Genomic DNA, 23,990 nt, shown 5'->3' with positions numbered 1-23,990 from the left:
TTTTAGAGTATTTATTTCAGTAAATTTTTATTCAGTCATGCCAATTTCTCAAAAGTGCAATCAATAAAGTTTAATTTATTTCACAAGCTTACATTCTGCTCATTTATGTTCACATTCAACCATCGTGTATTTTCTAAAAGCGGAGCTATACAAAACAAACCCCCACAATCTAAATTTAATGTGTGGTTGCAAGATAAAAATTCTAATTTATTGAATTAATTAAATTTTTAAAGTTGTACACATTATTTTGATGAGTTGTGTTGACATAATAATGTTGATAATTACATCAACTTAACATTGTGTGTAATTTCTGAATTAATTGATTTAAAACAAAATTTACGTCATAGTACATTTACATTTATTCATTTAACAGAGTGTTAGAGGACCTGTAGACTGCACAAATACTAAGGACATTACAATGTGATTATCATTTCACTTACCATTAAATTCTACTAAAGCAATGAATTTGGGGCATGTTCTCAATAGTGATATGACCAATAGTGGACTCGTGTATAAGCTACACCTGCTAATACATTTGATGGACTATTTTGCGCTACTACACGTAGCTACCGCTAGTCATATTTAGCAGTGTAATTTGAATATCCACTCTTTAGTTTACCGTAGCAGTGGATAAGAAGGAAAAAGTTTCATTTGACAAATCTGCTCTTCTAGAGAGGGCTTTTCATTTGTGCTATAGGAAAGATAAGCATGATTACATTTCTGCTTATTCATGTAAACCTCAACTACATTGTGTAATCTAATTTCATGTATTGATACATTTTTTATTTTATTTTTAAAAATCTTTTGTCATTCCCACACGTAGCCTTCTAGCTCCACAGCCTTTGGACTGTGGATAGTAGATAAAAGTAGTAGACACAGTGTGCAATATGTGCAATGTTCAGTACGTCATATTATTATAATAATAATAATAATAATAATAATAATAATAATAATAATAATAATAATAATGAGTCTTTATTGATCACATATACATTACAGCACAATGAAATTCTTTTCTTTGCATATCCCAGGTTGTTAGGAAGTTGGGGTCAGAGCACAGTGTCAGCCATGATACAGCGCCCCTGGAGTAGAGAGGGTTAAGGGCCTTGCTCAAGGGCCCAACAGTAGCAGTGCTGCCCCCATCTTGAATCATATTATCGTAAATACTTAAATGTGCAGTCATTTGTTTCTTTTTTTCCACTTTTTTATTCAATTCCTACTTATTCAGGCTCAGAGTCATGTAGGCTGCATTGAATTTTATTTTCAATTCCCTCATCTCTTTCTCAGCGACTTTATCACTAGCACGTTGCACTGCTTTCACGATTGGGGTGGCACGAGGGGCAGACCTAACAATGACACAATCCCTGGCGGTCTCATGTTTTGTACTGTCTCCATGCTTCTTCACGGTTTCTTTTTTAAAATGACTCCAACTGGTAATGAACTCTGTTTCACCAGCAATATCTTGTCCTGCTTTAGCACAAAAGGTGCAGTACATTTTCCCTTTGTCATAACGTAACCAGGCGAACTCTTGTAGCCAAGCTGATTTAAACTGTCTTGTCGGGATGAGAGCTGCAGAGACGGGAGAAGACGCAACTCGCTGCGCTTGGCTGTCATCATCTATAAAAGATTGCACACCGATTGAAACGGGCTGGGATGACTCAAATGTCACTTGGGAACTTTCACTGGTCGAGTTGGTCTCAACATCGTGGGCATCTGATGTAGAGGAGGCAGGGTTTGGACAGGCAGGGAATGAGGAAAAAGTCTGATATTTTTCTTGTCAGCTGACTAACGTTAGTTAACTACGCAGTTAGCTAGCCTACATATAACAGATAAATTCACATTCTAACAAACTAAACCACATCAAACTAAATTAAACACCTTTAATAAAAAGGCTCAGGCAGGGTTAGGTTAGGGGATGACTCAACCCAACACTCATTGGTGTGGGAGGTGGCACAGGCACAAAACCTTGTCCTTCATTCTGTATATATTCCTCTATATGTATTTAACATTCTATGAGAAAATATCAGTTGTATAAAAAAATGGAAAATAAACTATATCATTTTTTTAATCTATATATTGTGTTAAAAATGAATTCTGCCACTTTAAAAAAAAATAATTTTCATGAATCTCATGAAAATGAATCAACGTAAATGAATCACATGTAAATGAACCATATGAAAATGAATAAATAAATTAAAGACTTTAAAAAAAAATCTGTCTAAATGTAAGACGTTCTAGGTGAGGTTAACTATTGGGGGTTGGAGGATCAGTTTAGAGAACATATTTGTTTCTGATGGTTAAGTTCAGGGTTAGGGTTGGCCCCTAAGTTTCAACATTAGAAAAAGGAGTTTTTATTGGTTAAAAATTAGGTGATTAGAGTTTATTGTTTGGGTAAGCTCCTAGATTTCAAGATAAAAAATGGTTTTAATGGTTGGAATAGAAGTTCTAATTGGGTTTAAGGGTACTGGATCTATGTTCCCCATCCCTATTGTCCAACTTGTACATATGAAATTTAATCTGGCCCAAATTTAGGGCCGAACCAGGAAAAAGTTCCATTAATTTTGTCCATGTTCCCTCTCAGATCCTTCTTCCTATTGATTACTCCCCTCCCCCCTGAGAAGAAATGCCTTTCTCTCTATTAATATATACCCCCACACACATTTTATATATAATATTATATTATATTTATATTTTTGTGTCACGATATGAAGGTTGAAACGGATGCAAGTGCAGATTTTTCAAGTTTAATAAAGAACTAAACAAAATACAAAAGACACTGACATTGGGGCAAATCACTGTGGCAAAGACTAAACATAAACCAAAGAGAAAAACACAGCACCAGGGACAAAGGTAAAGAAAGACAAACGTGAGACAAAGAGTGCAGTGATAACTGTGGCTAAATACACAAGTGCTTACCAGGAATGTGATCCAGGTGCAGGTGGTCATGTGACTGTGATGCAGTGGCTGCTGGGAACTGTAGTTCAGATTTCCTTCTCTGATTACATGACATAATGGTGTATGGTGTAATATGTGGTAATGTACGGGTATTACTCTGTGCGTGTGTGTGTGTTTATACAGAGGCTGAATGTGTTGGCCACTCTTGGGTAACTTACCCAAAATACATCAGAGCATCATCACAGCTCTCATTACTGTGGATGTCCACGCCAGAGACATCGTCACCGAGCTCATCAATGAAAGGGTACAGACGGCTACACGCCTTCTCTTCAGAGCAAAGGGAATCATGGGTGTGGTCAGATCTGATTGGTCAGAAGCTGTTAATAAATCTTTTAAAAATAACTGCAGCTCTGACAGCAGTGCATATGCAAATCAGTTCCCAGGTTTATACAGTATGAACGCACTCATTATAAACTATCCACGCTATATCCTCAGGGAGAATGCCCAATTCGTATACAATGAGATTGTGTATATATCACATGTCTTTGTGTATGTGTTCACGTAGGTGGACTCGAGCAGTAACTTTGAGTGGCAGAAGCAGCTGTGCTAATACTGGGACGTGGATCTGGATAAGTGCGTGGCCAGAATGGCTCTGTATCAGTACATCTACGGATATGAGTACCCGGGAGCCTGCCTGCGTCTGGTCATCATCCCGCTCACAGTAAAGACGTGTTAACAATACGTTAAGAATTCATAATGCGTAGTGTAGTGCATGTTATTATAATAATATTTATTTAAATACTATGCGTAATGCATTACGGAGGCTTTATAACATGCTTCGAATGCATTTATCGCTCGTTATCGGCGTGTGAAAGAGTGAAGTCTTAAAGATACGTTTGTGTGTGACCTTTCCATCAGGAACATGTTTAATGTAAAAAAAAAAAAAAAATCTTCTTGGAAATGATATGCTTGTGCTTGTTTGTGATGGTTTTTAGGACCGATGCTACCTGTGTCTGATGGGTAACACCTCGAATAACATGTGTGTAGAAGGTGTGAGCTTGATCCTTTCACCGTTAGCCAGACAGAGCGTCTGGTTGATGTCCAACACGGCGGTAATTTTCTCAATCCACAGGCACGTCCACAGGTACATCACTCACCACCCACTTGTGCGTGTCGGCGATGTCACTGCCGAGGGACGTTTGATGGCACTCCACTCCAGTGTGAGAGGGTCGTCTTCACCATACAGCTCGTCCATGCTCACTGACTGTGGGTTGAGCACGTCGGTCTCGATGGGCTTGTATAAGAGATTCACCTCGCAGCCCTCTGTCTCGTGGAGGGTGCGCAGTGCGTCAGCGAGGGCACGGTACGCTGTGGTCTTACCGCCTCTTGTAGGGCCCACCAGCAAGACGCCCTGGTGCACCAGCATGGTCTCGTACAGCTGGATCACCTTGGCGGTCATGCTGGAGACGGGCTGCAGGGAGCGGGCGCATAGAGCTGCCTCGATGTTCGACTGAAGCGCGCCGTAGTCGTGCTCGGGGACGCCCACACCAGGAAAGAGGTCCGACAGAATACCGCTAAACGCACACAAGAAGGATTGGATTGACTCGATTGACACTAGGTTCAAGATTTTCAGATTATGGATGTTCAGATGTTCCAGGATTCTTTACTTTCATCTGGTATAACATTACAAGGTGCTAATGTTATATACTTTAAATGCTTAAAAAAAAAGTTATATAATTACAGCTTTTTAGTTGCAAAGAATTTGCAAATGTCAGTTAATTGTATTTCCTAATTTGTCCTGGAATTTCCTCCTAGTGCCTGATTCCAGTGATCCTGTGATAATGACCTTTGATACTCCATATGTAAGCTTTGGCGTTCTTTACTATTTATCAATTTATTTTATTTTAAGTTCTGCGTCATCCTTGAGTAACTTGGGCAGGTTGGAGTATCGTAGTGCTCTAATCAACACCACGTTCTCACTCAGGTGTGGGTTCTCTCGCATCAGAGACCTCTTCGCCAGAGTCTCACTGGACTTGAAGCCCTCAGCTCACAAGTCCACCTACAGCAAAAAAGACAACGTGAAACGGTTCTGTAACACGCCAGAATACATCCGTTATTGCGTTCATTACATAATGTAATGAATGACGGCACCCGAGCACACCTCTGCGATGACGGCGTGGTCAGGCACAATCATGGAGACGGATCTGAAGCGGCCTCCAGGTTGTCCCGGAGCTCGGTCCTGCCTGCGTAGCCTGGGTTCATCGTGATTAAGGCAGCTTCCTACAAATGGAAGCAAGGGAAATGATAACGATTCAAACCCTTGCTAATATTCTGAAATCGATTGCAACACTAAGTGAGTCTGTTCCAAGAATCGATTCAGCACAAATCTCGAATTAAAGGTTAGGGGAACAACCCACAGTATTAAGTACATAGGATCATTATCATGATTAACAGGGCGATTCCTAATACCTGGTGTCAATTCGTAGATACCAGGTAATGGGAATAGAGTCGATTCAAAGGAATCAAGCTTTGGAGTCGACTCTATAGTCATTGTGAATATGGAGTCAACTCCAAAGCTTGATTGTGGGGGAAGCATGACTGAAGAACCTTGATTTCTCAGTTTGGGAACAATCCCAAAGAAATAGTCGGGAGACGCAGAGCGTTTGGCATCGTTGTGACAAACGCTGATTCTCACAGCTTTTTTTTTGTTTTTAATTACTCAACAACTAAGACACAAACCTCTCGTTTATTCCTTCACTTTCATCTTTCACTACTTTTTTTATTTTACATTTTGTTCTGATTCTTTCCCCCTGAATGTCTGGCTAGAACTTTCTGGAACTGGGAGCTAATGCTAAATTTAATGTTCTGTTAGAAAAGATAGCTTGATGTGTGGTTTCATTAAATTAATTCAATTTAAATATGTTGTCTTTCTAAGAAAAACTGCTGATTAAGCAATGCACTATACCATATTCATGAGAAAGTAGAATGTTGTATTTGTTATTTGACGTTTGTGTAAATTCAATACGTCGTTTTCAGCTAGTGATTAAAGAATTGGTTCATGAGTCATCTTTGTCAGATATGCTGGTGGCGCTTTCTGATTTTAGTCATTTAACCATTCAAAAGAGTTATTTGTGTGTGGAACAGTGTTGCATTGCACCCGCGAATACCTGCAACCTGGAATGGAAAATAAGCTTTATTTTGTGCCAACACTTTTTTGTTGTTGTTGTTGTTGCTGTTGTTGCTGTTGTTGTTGCTGTTGTTGTTGCTCCAAAACTGAAAAGTAGAAAAGCAGAAATAAAAAAGTAGAAAAGCAGAAGTAAGTGTAGCTTCTTAAATTGTGTAGTGTAACGCAGTGTTTTTCAATCTTTTTTGAGCCATGGCACATTTTTTACATTGGAAAAATCTTGTGGCACACCACCAACCAAAAATGTTACAGAATGACACTCTGTAGCCTAATACAGTATATATAATTACAATATAGTTTCTCAATTTATTTATACTCACTCAGTGTGAAACCTGGCCTGTTTAGATGAACACAAAGCCGATATCCTGGCAGGAATTGAAGAAAGGCATACACGAAGCTCTTCAGCAGCTTTCAGTCTCTCTCTGTTTTTAGTTTTTATAGCAGTTAGGCTTGAAAAGCTCAGCTCACACACATATGTTGTGGAAAATGGGAGCAATGTCAAAACTTTGTTGGCCGGAATGGGGAATTCCTTGGTAGCAGTCAACCAAAAACTGTCCAAAGGAAGTTCAGCAAATCTTAGCTTTAAACCACGATCTTGTTTCAGTTCAGTTAGTTCCTCCTGCTCCTGTAAAGTTATGTCCTTTCCAATAGCAGTCAAGGCATTCAGTGGAGGCTGAAGAGAAATAAAATGACAACTTCTCCTCAAGAGTTTTCAGATGTTTACCTATTACCTCGCACAGTGCAGCAGGGTGATCTTGCCGTTCCTCTGTGAGTGGGAACATCTCAAGGTTGGCACTTTGCACATGTTGTTGCCAGAGGTGCACCTTTAAATGGAATCCATTTATTTTATCCATGCTTGTAAGCAGGTTCTCATTTCGGCCTTGCATCCGTGTGTTCGGTTCATTCAGATGATGAAACATATCTGCCAGGTATGCCAGCTTTGCACACCACTCATCACTTGCAAACAGATTTGAGTAATCAGACCTCTCATTTGTCAGAAACACTTTAAGTTCCTCCCGCAGCTCATACACACGGGCCAGCAAGTTGTCACGCTACAACCATCGGACCTCCGTATGGAGCAATAAGGCTTTATGCTCCGCTCACATTTCCTCACGCAAAGATGCAAATATACCTTTTCAATGGTCGTGTCTTTACAAAGTTCCCTATGCGCACAACATCATCCACCACAGGAACTAGTTCTGCTGGTATAGTCTTTGCAACTAAGGCCTCACGGTGCAGAAAACAGTGTGTAACAATAAGATCTGGGTTTCTTTCCTTCACTCTGCTAACGAAGCCTTAGGTGTGCCCGACCATGGCTGCAGCTCCATCAGTGCAAACACTTGTGCAATTTTCCCACGTAAGTCCTCCCTGGTCAAGATATTCCAATTTGACCCAAAAAATTTCCTCTCCTGTTGTTTTTTCTGGCAGTGCCTTACAAAATAGGAAGTTTTCTCTAATGGCATCTCCATCCACAAAACGCACATTTTCCAAGAACTGAGAATATCCGTAGACTCATCAAGTTGCAACGCAAATTTCCTACTGATGCGTATCTTTTCCAAAACATGGCTTTCGATGTCTGTAGACATGTCATCAATATGTCTGGTGATTGTGTTATCTGAGAGCGGGAGTTTAGATATGTCTTTAACCGCGTCAGGGCCGAGCATCTCGTTGACAGTGTCTTTGCGGGCAGGTAGTATTAACGTCTCTGCCACAGTGTGGGACTTTTTTCATTTAGCTACAAGTTTAGCAACTAGCTTTGAGGGCTTTCTAATTTACCTTTATGGTTTTTCTCATTAATGTTGCCTGTTTCGGTGTTTTCATGCAGGCAAACAAAATAGTCCATGGGCTTGTTTTGAAGCGACGGGTGTTTCGCTTGGAGATAGCGTTTAAGCTTGCTTAGCACCATGGCGCTATTGGACAGCTTCTCGCCACACACCAAGCATAATGGAGTCGGGGTCATCTCATCGCTGGTGAAAGTAAATCCTAACGAAAGATAACTTTCGCTGTATTGCCTCGAGCTCACCGTCTTTGCTTTCTTTTTACCACCACTCATACTAGGCCCTTCACCTGGGTCACAATCTTGTCCAGGGCCCAGTTCGGAGTTTGCATTTTTCCTTTTTAAAAACTTCTCCATCACTGCCACCACGACCTGTCGCGTGCGTCACTAATTCTCTTGTCTCTAAGAAGGTAGGAGGCAATTACCTGCTGCCACCCGGACGAATATTACATTACTCTGCCAGTCACTATATTACAGCACAGACACTCAACAATGGCTTATTATTTGCAGATAATCATGAATAAATTTTAATAAAAAAGAATTTTAAGACTAAGTGAAATTGGACAATTTCTCAAGGCACGCCTGACGATCTCTCACGACACACTAGTGTGCCACGGCACAGTGGTTGAAAAACACTGCTCTATGGTATGTAGACTGTATTACATGCGTGTTGAGCAGAGAGGAGATATTATAATATTATACAGTATCTGGAAATATAGTGTGTGACTGCTGAAATAAGGAAGAGACTTAGGATTCTCCTTTTCAAATCTGAAACCAAATTGCTGAAGCAGTACAATACTTACCTGAACAGCTTACTCTGTGAAGTCTTTAGTAATTTAAACTAAGCATTGGTGGTTCAGTGGTAGAATTCTCGCCTGCCACGTGGGAGGCCCCTAGTTCAATTCCTGGCCAATGCAGAAGTGAGTTTTGAAAGTTAAGCCTTCACCAAAAGAACATTACAAGCCTGATCATTTCTGCCCAAACTAGACCAACTCCATGCTGCTGAAATATACAAGAGACTTAGGATGCTCCTTTTCTATTTTGAAACCAAACTGTTTAATCAGAACAATACTTAATGAAAAGCACACTCTGCATTGTCCTTACTCCTTTAAGATAAGCATTGGTGGTTCAGTGGTCAAATTCTGACCGACCACGCGTGAGGCCGGGGTTCGATTCCTGGCCGACTCACGACTGAGTTTTAAATATTGAGCCTTCACCCAAAGAACTCTACAAGCCTTATCAATTCTGTCCAAAAAAAGGGTAGCAGACACAGTCCATGTTGCTCAAATATACAAGAGCCTTAGGATGCTCCTTGTCAATTTTGAAACCAAATTGCTGAGTCAGCACAATACTTACCTGGAAAGCGCCCTCTGTGAAGTCCGGGTTAGATTCCAGGCCAATGCACAACTGAGTTTTGGAGACGTTTGTGTTGCTTGAGCCTTCACCCAAAGCACTTCACAAGCCTTATCAATTCCGCCCAAAACTAGGGTAATGGACAAACTCCATGCTGCTGAAATATGGAAGAGATTCTCCTTTAGAATTTTAAACCAAATTGCTGAAGCAGCACAATACTCAGTTTTAAATCGCACTCTGCGAAGTCCATGGATTTTTAAGATAAGCATTGGTGGTTCAGTGGTAGAATTCTCACCTGCCACGCGGGGGCCAGTCACACGTAGGTGTAGAGCGCTGACTAGCCAATAGAAAGCGAGGAAAATCCAGGAGGAGGGTCGGACGAACCTAACGTAAAAACATCGGTTCAAATATTTATATTATATTATCTGTTACATATTGTATCTATGTAATTTTTTAAAAGCGGCATTGTCAACATTTACTATTCCGATACTCTTTCAGTGTGTAAAATTAACTGTTAAAGAAGAATGTGAAATTAACAGTTTGTCAAAATTAAAATAACTATCGAAATAATATATGCAGGGTGTGTTATAGTAAGTTATTGAAAATGTATTCCAAATAAGGACTAAGATTTTAAAACATTTACAAATACAAGCTAGATAAAACATATTTACAAATACACAGGACAATTTTGCTTTGTTTTTTTTAAATACAATGTTGTCTATACACAATTCCACAATGAGAGAGAGAGAGAGAGAGAGAGAGAGCGAGCGAGCGAGCGAGCGAGCGAGAGAGAGCGAGCGAGCGAGAGAGAACACAGAAGACATAGAATGAGATTCATGGACAACAGTATTACACAGGATTTGTAACTATTTACCAAAATCCAACCTTGTGCTTGGCTTGCAATCAGACATGCCATGCACAGACCTTAAATACTGTGTTTCACAACAAAGTTATTTTCTCTTTTCAACAATCCACCTCTGCCTCTCTGCCTCATAGAATGAGGACTGCTGAAACTCTGCCCATGTCGTCTCTGCATTCATTCCCTGTGCCTGATACAGGGAGAGCACTTTAGAAGCACAGTAAATGTATCTGCCTGCCGCTCCAGGGAAACCAGTGTGGATATGAGGGCTATTGGGTCCTTGTTTTAGTGGCTGGTGGCAGAACCTGCACAGATGACCAGAAGGCCCTCTGCAGAGTATGCCTCAAAGACATTCCTGGAGCAGTAGAAGTATTTAACATCACCAGCCTGCTAAAAGAAATGTACAGAGGAGCCATCACCCATGTAACGAGAATTTGGCTGACCACAAGCTAAACAGGATCTAATTTGTTTTTTTGGTGTCTTCTCAACTGCTGCCTGTGTCAGAGGTACGTCTTCAGGAACACCACTAGCAGGTGGATTGAACGGAGTGGGAGGCTGTATTGTTCCTGATCACATCTTTTCTTTGAGGTGTTGACTTCTGTTGCAAAGAAGGATTGTCTTTAATGCTTCTTGCCTCTTCAGATGAGTCCCGAAGTAAATCACCTGATGGGCCTCTCCTGAAGGACACGTTGATTCTCCCAGGGATTTTTTTTTTCTTCCTGCTGATGGCCTGAATAGTACCCATAGATATGAACAATTAACATAAATTAAATATATAAAAAGAATTTACTTAGTTATGCATGTTTTGTAAAAGTAAAATTATGGTCACTGATTCTTTTAAAATAACTTGACAGGTTTCATATTAGAGCAAAAGATCAATGACCCAAAATTTAATTATACAACTATTGAAAAGATACACATCTACTCTAATATATTCTAACTTAATCTAACATAACTGTGTGATCTGCTCACTTGTTCCAAAAGACTTAAAACAAATAAAAAGAAATAAACAAAAAGAGATGAAAGCCGAAAAAATAAAGCCAATAAAGTATTAACTGGTTTACGCGGTAGCGGAGGCCATTCAAAATGTAGATCTTCAAAAAAAAAAAAAAAATTTTAAAAAAAGAAAACACCAAGCTTCGGAACAGCGCCATGGAATCAACATGTGGCGAAAAATATATTGTAGACAGAAGACAAAAAAATTTACATGATCATCCTGTTTACAACGTTTACAGCCAGGCTCTTAATGGATGCTGTTACATTCTTGAGCATCAGTGAATGTTTGCACCTTTTGGAATAGTCATGTACGAGTCTTTCGATTGTCCTCAGTGTGAAAAGATGGATCGGAACATCATATAACCGCTACTGGAAAGGGCTAAAATATGCAGGAAAAGCATAAAAAAGTATGTGAAGGACCTGTCGTTCAGGTAACGACACACAGTATTAAGAATCAAACGTGTGTAAACTTTTGAATGGGGTAATTTTGATTAATTCAGCTATTATCTTGTGGACTATATGTAAACATCTGTTATGTGAAATAGCTTATTCATGGCGGTACTAAATAAGAAACTTAGGATTTTTATGATAAATCTTATTTTGTTAAGAGTATTAAGATTTTGTAGATTCTGCAAGGGGTATGTAAACTTCCGACCGCAACTGTATAGCCACCCAGCTACCAACACACACACAATTTCAACCACTTAAAAACAGCAAGGACTTTTATAAACAATCAAAAATAGACTATAATATGAACATTTTAACAAATTAACAAAGACACCACAGTTAAAACACTCTAAATACCTTCTTTTTGCAAAAGTTTTCAAAAGTCTTCTCTTGCGCCCACACTCTCGATCTGATGCCAGCTGGAGCCACCTCTTCATGGTCCCCTCAACCTCCATCTCTGCAGCTTTAGCCGTGAAGAGGTTTCTATGAACATTGGAAGAAAGCAATACATATCGTAAGGTTATTATGAATCTTAAGCATTAATTACGTTTATACCATGGTCAGTGTGAATATTGGATTCTGATTGGCTGGAAGGTGTGCATTATAACCGTTTATTGCACAGGTAGTTCCAGTCAGTTTGATCACTGTGAGCATTTCTAAATCAACGCGCAGCCTACATGCACACACAAACATACACACACGCATAGACACTCGAGCATACACAGACATTCGTGAACATACATTCGTACACACAGACACTTCTTGCCGGCGCTGTCTGCAACTTTAACAAAAAAAGAAAAAATATCTTTGCTGGTGAAAAGTTACATTATATTTCTCAGCAATGAGGTGTTACCATCACTGTTTGTGAAGTAATTCAACTCTCAGTTTTACTACACTACTGCTGCGCAACACTGACTATGTTTACATGGACAGCAGTAATCTAATTATTGACCTTACTCTGAGTAAGATAATAACGTGATTATGGTGTTTACATGAGTCGCTTTTAGAATACTCTTGTCATGTTCCCATTTTACATGTTTTAGAACATAATTAGATTAACAGCCCGCATCATTACGTCACCGCGCCACGCCGTCCGATGTCCCTCCAGAATTTCATGTATCAACATACAGTTCGTCTTCGTTATGGTATAGTATACAGTTTTGGGTGTTTTTATTTAATTTTTTTATGAACGCTTTAAGCGCAGTTATTGATTTGTCATGCTGTACGTGCAAATAGACAACTGCTTGAAGCCGTGGGCTGCATCCCAAACCGTGCACTTAGCGTCTATATAGTAGCCGAGATAGATGTATTTTCCCCACTACAGGCCTATAATAGGCAAGTATGCGGTTTGGGACGCAGCCGTGCTCTCTTGTTCGCTGTAAAATGTTGAGCACTGCCGTGTGTGTACGTGTCCTGTCGCAAAATGCGGTGAAAACTCACACGACGTTAATAATGTGATTCAGGTGTTTACATGTCTGTAATACACGTTGATAATGCGACTAAAACAGGAGTACTCGACATGTCTTAATTCGATTAGTGCTTACTTCGAGTAACTTGACTTTAATCAGATTAAGGTAATTAAAAATTGCTGTTTACATGGTAGTTTCATAATCAAAGTATCGTCTTAATCGCGTTAACAGTGGATTATTGTTGTCCATGTAAACGCACTGACTGACTGCTGAGAGGCACATGATGCAGGTAATTCATACATGCTTAATCTCTCTGTCTCTGATAGATATCTGTCAATTCATTCAAATAAATGTAATCTCATCACACTACTTTATCTCTGTGTCTGATTTATATCGGGCAAAATTCCAGATCTAACGACCTAACTAATAGAAATTAACTGTCATTTTAAACATCTAATCAAAGTTTGTGCTTCTAAAATCAATGACAGCTTTAACGTTATTAATTGTAGAAAGACCATGGTATAAGAGGGGTAATCCATGGCTAGGTGACGATTTGAACGAGTGGTTCTTTTCCTCCACATCATGCACTAAAATCGTTTAATGCACATCTAGCCGTGGATTACCCCTTACATATCATCTGAGAGAGGCGGCTAATTCTGTATGTAAACAGATATACTTACCAATCATGACCTCTCCAAGTTCGAGAGTGGCCAGTGAAGTCTTTCCATTGACTCCCCTCCAATTGAGGTTCTTTGCCAGGGAGTTAGCAATCACCCTCTTCAGTATGCGCCAGGTGCAGTCGAGCACATCCGCCCTGTCAATAAGCGCCAACCAGTTTACTCGAAACCGATGATTTTTAAAACAATAATATAATATAAAATATAAATAATTAATAAGCACGTATTGCCTTGTCAACTTTGTCAGTGCTTCTCACTACTCCTGCAGTTACCCTGCCCTGTGTGCTTTCCATGTTTTGCTCCTCTACCAAAGATTAGGTCATAACTGTTCCCTCATATCAAAGTGGTGTTGAATGTTGTGCTTTGAGTACGAGAGTGTCACCTTGAGAAAACAAACACTCTCAGTAGCTGTGTAATTGTGCAAGCAATTGTTAACAAAAAAGAAAAAAATTCTCACCAGTTTTTGCTTGTAATCTGGGCTCTGTTGCATCCTTTGCTCCAGACTACACAGTCGAGGAAGGTCTTGCAGGGGCAGTAAATCTTCATCAATTTCCAAAGACTGCACCTGGAACACCTATAGTTGAAGCAATCTCAGTGGTTTGTTGGTCCAGCACCATCTCTAATTTAGTCAACACCTCCCTCAGCATGGCTATGGTAAAGAAGTTAACAATATTTACAAATGATACACACTACAAAACTGTACAACTCCATCCTCAGTCTTATTCCTAACCTACACAAATTCCAGTAAGATGGCTGAGTGGAAATCACGGTTAATTAATACCTACAAAAGAAGTCAATCAGAAAGCAGGAGAATACTTGGTACTGCCGGTACTGAAAAAAAAAAACTTATCGTATCATTCTTTTTAAAATTTTAGTATCAACTTGGTACAGATACTTTTGACATCACAACTTACCAATTACAACATCCTTGAATTGCAGGGATGCCAAGGATATTTTCCCATTCATTTGTAACAGATAGCTGCACAGTGACAGGGGCGGCTGTGGATCAGGTGGTAGCGCGGGTTGTCCACTAATCGTAGGGTTGGCCGTTCGATTCCCGGCCAGCATGACTCCACATGCCGAAGTGTCCTTGGGCAAGACACTGAACCCCAAGTTGCTCCCGATGGGAAGTTAGCGCCTTGCATGGCAGCTCTGCTACCACTGATGGGTGAATGAGACACAGTGTAAAGCGCTTTGGGTAAAAGCGCTATATAAGTGCACCATTTACCATTTTACCATTTAGTGACGCAGAAGCGGAGTCCGTTCCATTCCGTGGTGTTTTAATTAACGGAAGTAAAAAAAGAGATGAAGAGAAGGGTGGGGTCTTAGGAAGCAATAAAAAGAACAGGTGACTAGGTGAGAGAAAGCGGGACGCGGAAATGAGAGCCAGGTGGGAATGGCGGAACTGATGGTGTGCGTTTGCCAAGGACCATGCTAATGCTCTTACTGTGGATTATAACCTTGTGGATATTGATTCAGGAGGCTGGCGAACACTTCGGGAATATTCTCCCAAGGTGTTTTGAGGGTTCGGAGGCACATCACGGGTTTGAGATCCTTTCTTTAATACTTTTGTGGAGAACCAGTATGTTTAAATCGTTGGATGTTACTGTCTGTAAAGAACTCAGAGTGTTAAGCGGAATCTGACTGCCGGTTTCCCATGCTTTCGGGTTCACGAACTCCCGTATGCCTAAATCACCGCCATTGAAGTGCAGCTTTTAAAGTGAACAACTTTTTTGTTTTTGTTAAGAATTATTTTGGGGTTAAATGTTTTATTTTCTGCCTTTTGTGCGTGAAAATTTTCGTTTATGAATAGAGCCTTGTTTCCTTATGGGTGCATTTATTAATCCCACGTAGGGAACTTTTTGGTTTTCATTATTTCGGTTTCTATGACTGAAACGATCTGTATTTTCTTATGTTTATTGCATAAATAATAATAAACTTATTTTGTAGGAATTGAGTAGCCTTATTCTGAGTGATGTCCAAATTATAAGTTATAAATGACTGTTAATTTGAACTGTCTGGCGTCCAAACCCCATAAGGTACCACGCTACAGAGTGGCGCCCAAATGGGGACCGAACCGTAAGATTTAGAAAGTTTAGTTGGGGTACTGAACTTAACAGACTTGGACAATTGCGTTTTTGATGGACTTGACCATTGTTAATTATTGTGAAATACAGTGTGTACATATATTTTCAGTTTTTCTGGTTGATGTTTATATGAAATGAATGGTTATTGAGAACATTCAGGAGTCTGTGTAACTACTTGCTGCTCTGTATTGTTCCTCTTATTCCCTGGCTATGTCTACCCTACCCCTCGAATCAAGCGCATCATTACTCTTGTCTTCTTGATGAAGGAAAGAGCTAGGCTTCCACATTCAGTGGAAAAGCAGAGACTGCCTGTGATTTTGCAAGCAGCTGTTATCTGCCTTGCTACAAAAGCTCAATGGAAGGGAAACCGCTCCCAGCCTTTTTCGGGCGCAGACCTTTTGTGCCAACTACCATAAAGTACCTCGAGAAGCTCCAAGTTACAACCCATGGACTGGACAGGAATCGAACTTGGGTCAACTGCTTGGACTGGAGCTATGCTCACCACTATGCCACCAATGCCACGCTGCGCCATTCAGCTCTGGTGAACAAAAGTGTACGTATGTGCTCTTCTCATCAGAAGACCATAGGCAACAGCCAAAGGACCACCCCGTCATGGTTTCTGTAGTGTAGTGGTTATCACGTTTGCTTCACACGCAAAAGGTCCCTGGTTCGAGACTGGGCAGAAACAAGCTAGCAATTTTGAACTTTGCTTTAATGACTGACCGGTTGTCATCACTGTAGGATCAGGTCCTCTAGGAACAGCCGGAAAGCGAGACCTCGGACAGGGCAGATTTCCTTCTTTTGTGCTTTTGTAGCAAAGCAGTTAACATTTGCTTATCAAATGAAAGGGAGTCTCTGGTTTTCCCCAGAAAGTGGAAGCCTGGCTCTTTCGTTGCTCAACAAGACTCTGTGCGTGACTGGAAAATTTCCGTAAAGTACTGGTCGCAGAGTTCACCTATCAGCAAGAGGTCTGCGCCCGAAAAAGGCTGGGAGCGGTTTCCCTTCCATTGAGCATTTGTAGCAAGGCAGTTAACAGCTGCTTGCAAAATCACAGGCAGTCTCTGCTTTTCCTCTGAATGTGGAAGCCTAGCTCTTTCCTTCATCAAGAAGACAAGACTAATGATGCGCTTGACTCGAGGTTGCAACTTGTAATTCCTAACCTCCAAGCGGGAAAACGCAAAGCAAACGCACCCTCAACCTGAAATTGCCATTCCTCAACCGTGGGAAGTCTTCGCATCTACCGGTTCCTTCCCTGTTCATCGAGTGACATCGAGTCGGCATGACGGATTCAGAACTCACAAAGTGGCACTTACCTCAATGGTTATTTGCTTTAGATCAGGGTTGTCCAGTCTTATCCAGAACGGGCCAGTTTGGTCGCAGGTTGTCATTCTAACCAAGCAGAAGCCACACTTTAGTCTATTGAAAGCCAAGATCAGCGGAGCCAACAATTGGAATCAGGTGTGGCTCCTGCTAGATTGGAATGAAAAGCTGAAGATTGGACAACGCTGCTTAAGACCAATCAGCATATAGACATATTTGCTTATTAAATATAAAACATTGACTATATAGATGGCTGATCGCGGAAAATGTACACCTCTCATCACAGTTTGCAGGCTAGGTTGTCGCTAACAAGAGACGGACACGGAGAGACCGCGTGTTCTCACGGTTTCGCCCCTGTTCACTGGTCAAATGTGCCCCCGATGCATAATGATGTGTTTACAAACAGCAAAGAGAGCACTAAGAACTCAAGTGGGAAGCAGAAAGAGTCGTATGAGGCCTGCAGAGAAGCCTATGGCACATTCTGTTGACCAACTTATTTTCAGGTAGGTGATTCCTTCCTTTTGTGCCAACTACCATAAAGTACCTCGAGAAGCTCCAAGTTCCAACCCGTGGACTGGCCAGGAATCGAACACAGGTCAACTGCTTGGACTGGAGCTTTGCTCACCACAATACCACCAATGCCACGCTGTGCCATTGAGCTCTGGTGAACAAAAGTGTACGTATGTGCTCTTCTCATCAGAAGACCATAGGCAACAGCCAAAGGGCCACCCTGGCTCTTTCGTTGCTCAACAAGACTCTGTGCGTGACTGGAAAATTTTCCGTAAAGTACTGGTCGCCGAGTTCACCTATCAGCAAGAGGTCTGCGCCCGAAAAAGGCTGGGAGCGGTTTCCCTTCCATTGAGCATTTGTAGCAAGGCAGTTAACAGCTGCTTGCAAAATCACAGGCAGTCTCTGCTTTTCCTCTGAATGTGGAAGCCTAGCTCTTTCCTTCATCAAGAAGACAAGACTAATGATGCGCTTGACTCGAGGTTGCAACTTGTAATTCCTAACCTCCAAGCGGGAAAACGCAAAGCAAACGCACCCTCAACCTGAAATTGCCATTCCTCAACCGTGGGAAGTCTTCGCATCTACCGGTTCCTTCCCTGTTCATCGAGTGACATCGAGTCGGCATGACGGATTCAGAACTCACAAAGTGGCACTTACCTCAATGGTTATTTGCTTTAGATCAGGGTTGTCCAGTCTTATCCAGAACGGGCCAGTTTGGTCGCAGGTTGTCATTCTAACCAAGCAGAAGCCACACTTTAGTCTATTGAAAGCCAAGATCAGCGGAGCCAACAATTGGAATCAGGTGTGGCTCCTGCTAGATTGGAATGAAAAGCTGAACATTGGACAACGCTGCTTAAGACCAATCAGCATATAGACATATTTGCTTATTAAATATAAAACATTGACTATATAGATGGCTGATCGCGGAAAATGTACACCTCTCATCACAGTTTGCAGGCTAGGTTGTCGCTAACAAGAGACGGACACGGAGAGACCGCGTGTTCTCACGGTTTCGCCCCTGTTCACTGGTCAAATGTGCCCCCGATGCATAATGATGTGTTTACAAACAGCAAAGAGAGCACTAAGAACTCAAGTGGGAAGCAGAAAGAGTCGTATGAGGCCTGCAGAGAAGCCTATGGCACATTCTGTTGACCAACTTATTTTCAGGTAGGTGATTCCTTCCTTTTGTGCCAACTACCATAAAGTACCTCGAGAAGCTCCAAGTTCCAACCCGTGGACTGGCCAGGAATCGAACACAGGTCAACTGCTTGGACTGGAGCTTTGCTCACCACAATACCACCAATGCCACGCTGTGCCATTGAGCTCTGGTGAACAAAAGTGTACGTATGTGCTCTTCTCATCAGAAGACCATAGGCAACAGCCAAAGGGCCACCCTGGCTCTTTCGTTGCTCAACAAGACTCTGTGCGTGACTGGAAAATTTTCCGTAAAGTACTGGTCGCCGAGTTCACCTATCAGCAAGAGGTCTGCGCCCGAAAAAGGCTGGGAGCGGTTTCCCTTCCATTGAGCTTTTGTAGCAAGGCAGATAACAGCTGCTTAGGGTTAGGGTTAGGGTCAGGGTTAGGTTTTTGAATTATTTATTTATTACTTAAAGTCCCCTGATTTAGGTTAAATGTGCACTGGCACATCTCCATCTTTCTTCTCTTTTGTCGTTTGTAATATTCTCAGTGTTTTATTCTGTCTTTTGTGTATGAGGACTGATCTGTGTATTTATCAAAAAATTGATTATTTGGTTTTTAGTGGCCTATATGTCTATACTTTTCTGATCAAAAGTCAGACTATTCAGGGTTAGGGTGAGGCTTAGGCTCAGGAATGAAATTTGAAAATGAGCAGATTGTTAGGCTTAGGGTTGGGGTCAGGCATGGGGTTCAAAGGTTAGGGTTAGGGTCAGTGGTGGGGTTCCAAGGTTATGGTTAGGGTTGGGGTTAGGGTCAACAATGGGGTTCAAAAGGTTGGGTTTAGGGTTTGGGTTGTGGTCAGGCATAGGGTTCAAAGGTAGGGTCAGTGGTGGGGTTCCAAGGTTATGGTTAGGGTTGGGGTTAGGGTCAGTGATGGGGTTCAAAGGTTAGGTTTAGGGTTAGGGGGTTAGGGGGTTAGGGTTAGGGTTCAGTTTGGGGTCAGGGTAGGGTTAGGGGTATGGGAAATTGGGGATAAGGGATTGAGTTGTGTGTGAAATGGTTTTCCAAGTGCTTTGTTTTTCTCTTTTCTACAGGTTCGATACTGGATGATTGACTGGGGATCTAAGGTAAGTGCTTAAAAAGTTAAGCGCCAATCCCACTCTGTGTGGAAGGGTGCAATCTGTAAGTGCTTTAATCCTTTCTGAAAAAAGAAAGGTAAGTGCTTCAACACGCATTTCATTCAATCTTCTAATACACACAATAAAAATCAAACCATCAAAATCAAAAGGGTTTCCCTTGATCCCCTATTCCACCCTCCAATCTTCAAACCCGTATTCTTTTTACTGTTGGATAATGTTATTCTATAGTTCCCTTTAGTACCTGAATTCCTTATTTATACTCTTAACCCATTCCCCAGCTTTACATATACGGAACTTAATCTCATGTTATGGTTTAAACCGATGTCCTACCATAAATTTCCACCCCTCTCATTGAGTCCCCCGGGAGTCCATGTTTTTAGTCTGTGTATCCATTTGAACTCACTTCTTTTCCTTTGTTTACCTGTCCATGCCCTATTGGATTCCAACCCTGAAATTGTTAAATGATTTACACCGTGTTCTTTAAAATGGTTAATCAGTTTTGTATTTTTGTTGTTCTTCTTGACGTCGTGTAGGTGTTGTTTTAACCTTACTACTAGTGCGTTTTTAGTTTCCCCAACATAGCGTTTCCGGCAATATGCGCATGTTATACAGTACACTATATTGTTTGTGTTCAAGTTTAGATTTTGTGTTATGGGTGTGCCTGAAGCGTATTTTATTTTCCTATAATACACTTGCCACGGAGACCGCTGCCTGAGGGTTTTTGAGCTAAATCTGGAGCGGACAAAGATGTCCTTAAGGTTTTTGTTCTTTCTATACGCTAAAATGACTTTGAATTTTTGCAAGACCGGTAGTTGGTGTTGAGTGCATTCAAAATTGTTTTTGATTTTTTTATTTAGGGCTAGTGTTTGTTGATTATAGGTAGTTATCAATGGGATGACCTGTTGGGGGCCCGGCAGCAGGGTGTCTGGAGGTGGAGTCTTTATTTCCCTCAGTGTTGTGGCTTTGATATGTCTTAAAAATCTACGACTGTAGCCCCTATGTCTAAGGGCTTTGAACAGAACTCGAGCGGTGTCGTGGAAATCGTTCTCATCCGTACAAATGCGATAGAACCGTATCAGTTGGGACTTGACTATCCCTTTGAACGTGTGCTTCGGATGAAAACTCGATTTGTGTAGAAGACTATGTGTATCTGTATTTTTGAAGTATACTTTGGTCTTGAGTGCCCTGGACTGTTCAACAGGTTCACCCAAGAAAACCGTGGTGTCTAAAAACTGGATGGATTCTCTATTAGCGTTATGTTTTATTGTGATGTTCGGATGATGTGTGTTTGCAAGTAGGATGAATCGATCGAACTCCTCCATTCCGTGTTGCCAAACCCCAAAGATGTCATCCAGGTATCTGTAATAAACTAGGGGCTTAAATTTTCACCTGTCTAGAAGGGATGTTTCCCATTCCGCTATGTATATGTTTGCATAGGCAGGTGCAAATTTTATGCCCATTGCTGTACCTTGAACCTGTAAGTAGAATCGTGAATCAAATTCAAAGTCATTCCGCGTTAGACCTATTTCTAAGAGTTGTAAAATGTGTTTGTCTGGTCTGTGCGGATCCGGGTGATTTCCGAAAGCGTTTTGAACAGCTTTTAGTCCTAAATCCGTTGATATGTTTGTGTATAAGCTGTTTATGTCAATTGTGAAAAGAAATGAATCGTTTGAGATACTGATATTTTGTATTTTGGCAATGAAGTCATACGTGTCTTTTATGTAGCTGCGATGTGTTTGTGATAGCGGATTTAAGAAGCTATCGATGTATTGGGCCGTGCAGTAGGACTCACTCCCGCATTCCGACACTATTGGGTGGCCCCTGGGGATCTCACCTGGGATGGTCCATGTTTCTGGTGCAGCATGTATTTTCGGTAATAGGTAGAATAGTCTAGGCCTGGGAACGTCTGGACCCATTAAGTAGTGTTTCTGTTTCAGATTGATGTATTTTTCTTGATGCAACCCGTTCAAGACGTTCTGTATCATTAATTTAGTTTCGGTTTGTAGTGAGTGTTCCAAAGGGATGTAATGGTCGGTGTTATTCAATTGCCTTTTAGCCTCGAACATGTATTGAGTTTTATCCAAAATGACAATACCCGACCCCTTATCTGCCGGTTTTAAGATGATGTCAGTGTTTGTTTTAAGTGAACGGATTGCCCTTTTCTGTGCGGGTGATAAATTGTCCGATGTTTTAAAGGTTCTGTTTGAGCCTATGGCCCTGTGATTGTGTTTAATCAGTCGTTGAATATGTATGTTACATGCTGCAATGGGGGGTTCCCATTTGGATGTTTCTACAAATGGGGTGGTATCGGTTTGTGTGTGGAAGTCAAAATAATTCAAGATTTTTAACTTTCTATTGTGCAGATGGACATCCCTCTTAAGATCCCCAAGGTCCGCCCCGCCCCCGGCGTCGGGATGAAGGTCAGCCCCTTCTCCAGCAGCAGCCTCTCTCCCTGTGATAAATGAAAAGTTTTTGACAGATTGAAGATATTGGAGTGCGACTGGTTGTTGCACGTCTCAGTCTTCAATAGTTTAACTGATCGCACCACCCATCGAACATGCGTTGTGCCGTCTCCGCGGTCCAGTGGATATGATCTCTCTCGACCCTGAAAAACAATCTGTTCAATTCCCACAATGGACTCCCGTGTGACACAATGTATTTATTCAATACCTCCAGATTCTGCTGCTCCTGTAGAGGTAAGGATTCTGAGAATTGAATAACCGGTGTGTGGATTGTGGCATTCGGGAATATCGATTGAGCCGCTCTCCAAAGGCACTGCAGTTGCTTTATGGCCGTTTTATGTGGATGTTGTCCCCTGTTATTTAAACCCCCGGACAGGATTACCTTGTGTACCAGTGGATGTGGATTTTGTTTTTGCAGGATTTTGACCATGTGTAGAAAATTGGCCCCCGGAAAGCTGTCGACTTGTGTGTTTGGGTTTTTGATTACAGGGATCCGACTGAGATTGGAGTCCCCCATGAATACTATGGGTTTTCGAATGTTGATGGACCAATCTATCGCTTTCCTGTCGGTGTTGATATGTCGGTTTGGTTTTTTATCTAAATCGATGATATCTAAAAGCCCATCGTCTGTGGAGTCCGAGGATACTCTATCAGATTTTGCCACTGTGATATGTTCAGGAGGGGCGGATTCAGAGCGGGTTCAGCACGAGATTCACTCCGTTCAATACCCTTTGTCATCCTTATCCTCTTTGTGTTAACAGTGGTGCCATCTGTATCGTCATCCTCCCCCACAGGCGTGGTTGCTGGTCGGACCTGAGAGAGATCAGGTAGATTCAATTTTACCGTGACTCTATCCCATTTAAGTTTGGGGGGGTGTGTCTGGACTCACCTCTGGGGCGTGGACTTGGGCCTGGACTTTGATTTGCCCGTGTCTGTGTCCAAGTCCTGCTAACGGGGCAACAGATATGGGAGAGTTAGATTGTAAATGGTGGATCTGGATAACATTATTCAAAGTGTGCTCAATAGGTGGATTGTAAATCTGTGCCTATGGAGAACCGGCCCTTTGAAGGGCAGTGGCGTGTGAAATTGGGCCCGATTTATGTGAAGCTGATTGTGTTGTATGTTATCTTTACAGAACTCTAGCATGCTGTCTGTCAGTTTTTGTTTAAACCTATGTCTGGCCCATTTCACCGCCACTGTCCATTCCAATTCCCCGAAAATCTGTATGTCATCCATAAGGTTATGTGTAACTTGTGTGTAATGTTCCTGTAAGATGAGCATGTTATTGTTCATCCATGTGAGTGTGTTTTGCTTGATTTTTTTTTTTTTGTGATCGTGTCATTAGGTGTTGCTGGTTTTATGAATTGTGTGAGTTTATTGACCTGTCTGTACATACCAGCCAGATGGTTGTGTGTGTGCAGGGAGTGTTCCACTATCTGCATGTGGTGTGTGGCTTGTATTAACTTGAAGTATGTTTTTGTCAGTGTTTTATCAAACGTGTTGTGTTTGCTTGGTGATGCTTGTGTTTGTATTTTCCCCTTCCCCAATTTGCTCATGGTCTCCTAAAACAGCAAATCTATTGTGCCACGCCTTCATTTTGTACCTTTCCGGTGAGCAGACTTCAACAGTGTCTGGTGAAAACAACAATCATCAACCACATCACCATAACCTAGACCGCTCTTACCCTACCATCTGTTCGCCAGTCCTCAATTGAGTGTTGTCCTTGGTTTTTATCCGGACG

The 23,990-nt window shown here is 41.5% G+C and overlaps 1 non-coding gene across 1 annotated transcript; it reads left to right on the top strand.

Annotated features, from left to right (window-relative positions):
• Nucleotides 1–8,701: 8,701 nt before the first annotated feature.
• trnag-gcc (transfer RNA glycine (anticodon GCC)) lies at nucleotides 8,702–8,773 on the top strand. The gene has a single exon. It is a non-coding gene; the product is annotated as a tRNA-Gly (tRNA).
• The last annotated feature ends 15,217 nt before the right edge of the window (nucleotides 8,774–23,990 follow it).

Source organism: Ictalurus punctatus, unplaced genomic scaffold (genome assembly GCF_001660625.3).
Source record: "Ictalurus punctatus breed USDA103 unplaced genomic scaffold, Coco_2.0 Super-Scaffold_100060, whole genome shotgun sequence".
Lineage (NCBI taxonomy): Eukaryota > Metazoa > Chordata > Actinopteri > Siluriformes > Ictaluridae > Ictalurus > Ictalurus punctatus.
The sequence above is the reverse complement of the archived record's forward strand: the minus strand, read 5'-3'. Positions and strand labels throughout refer to the sequence as shown.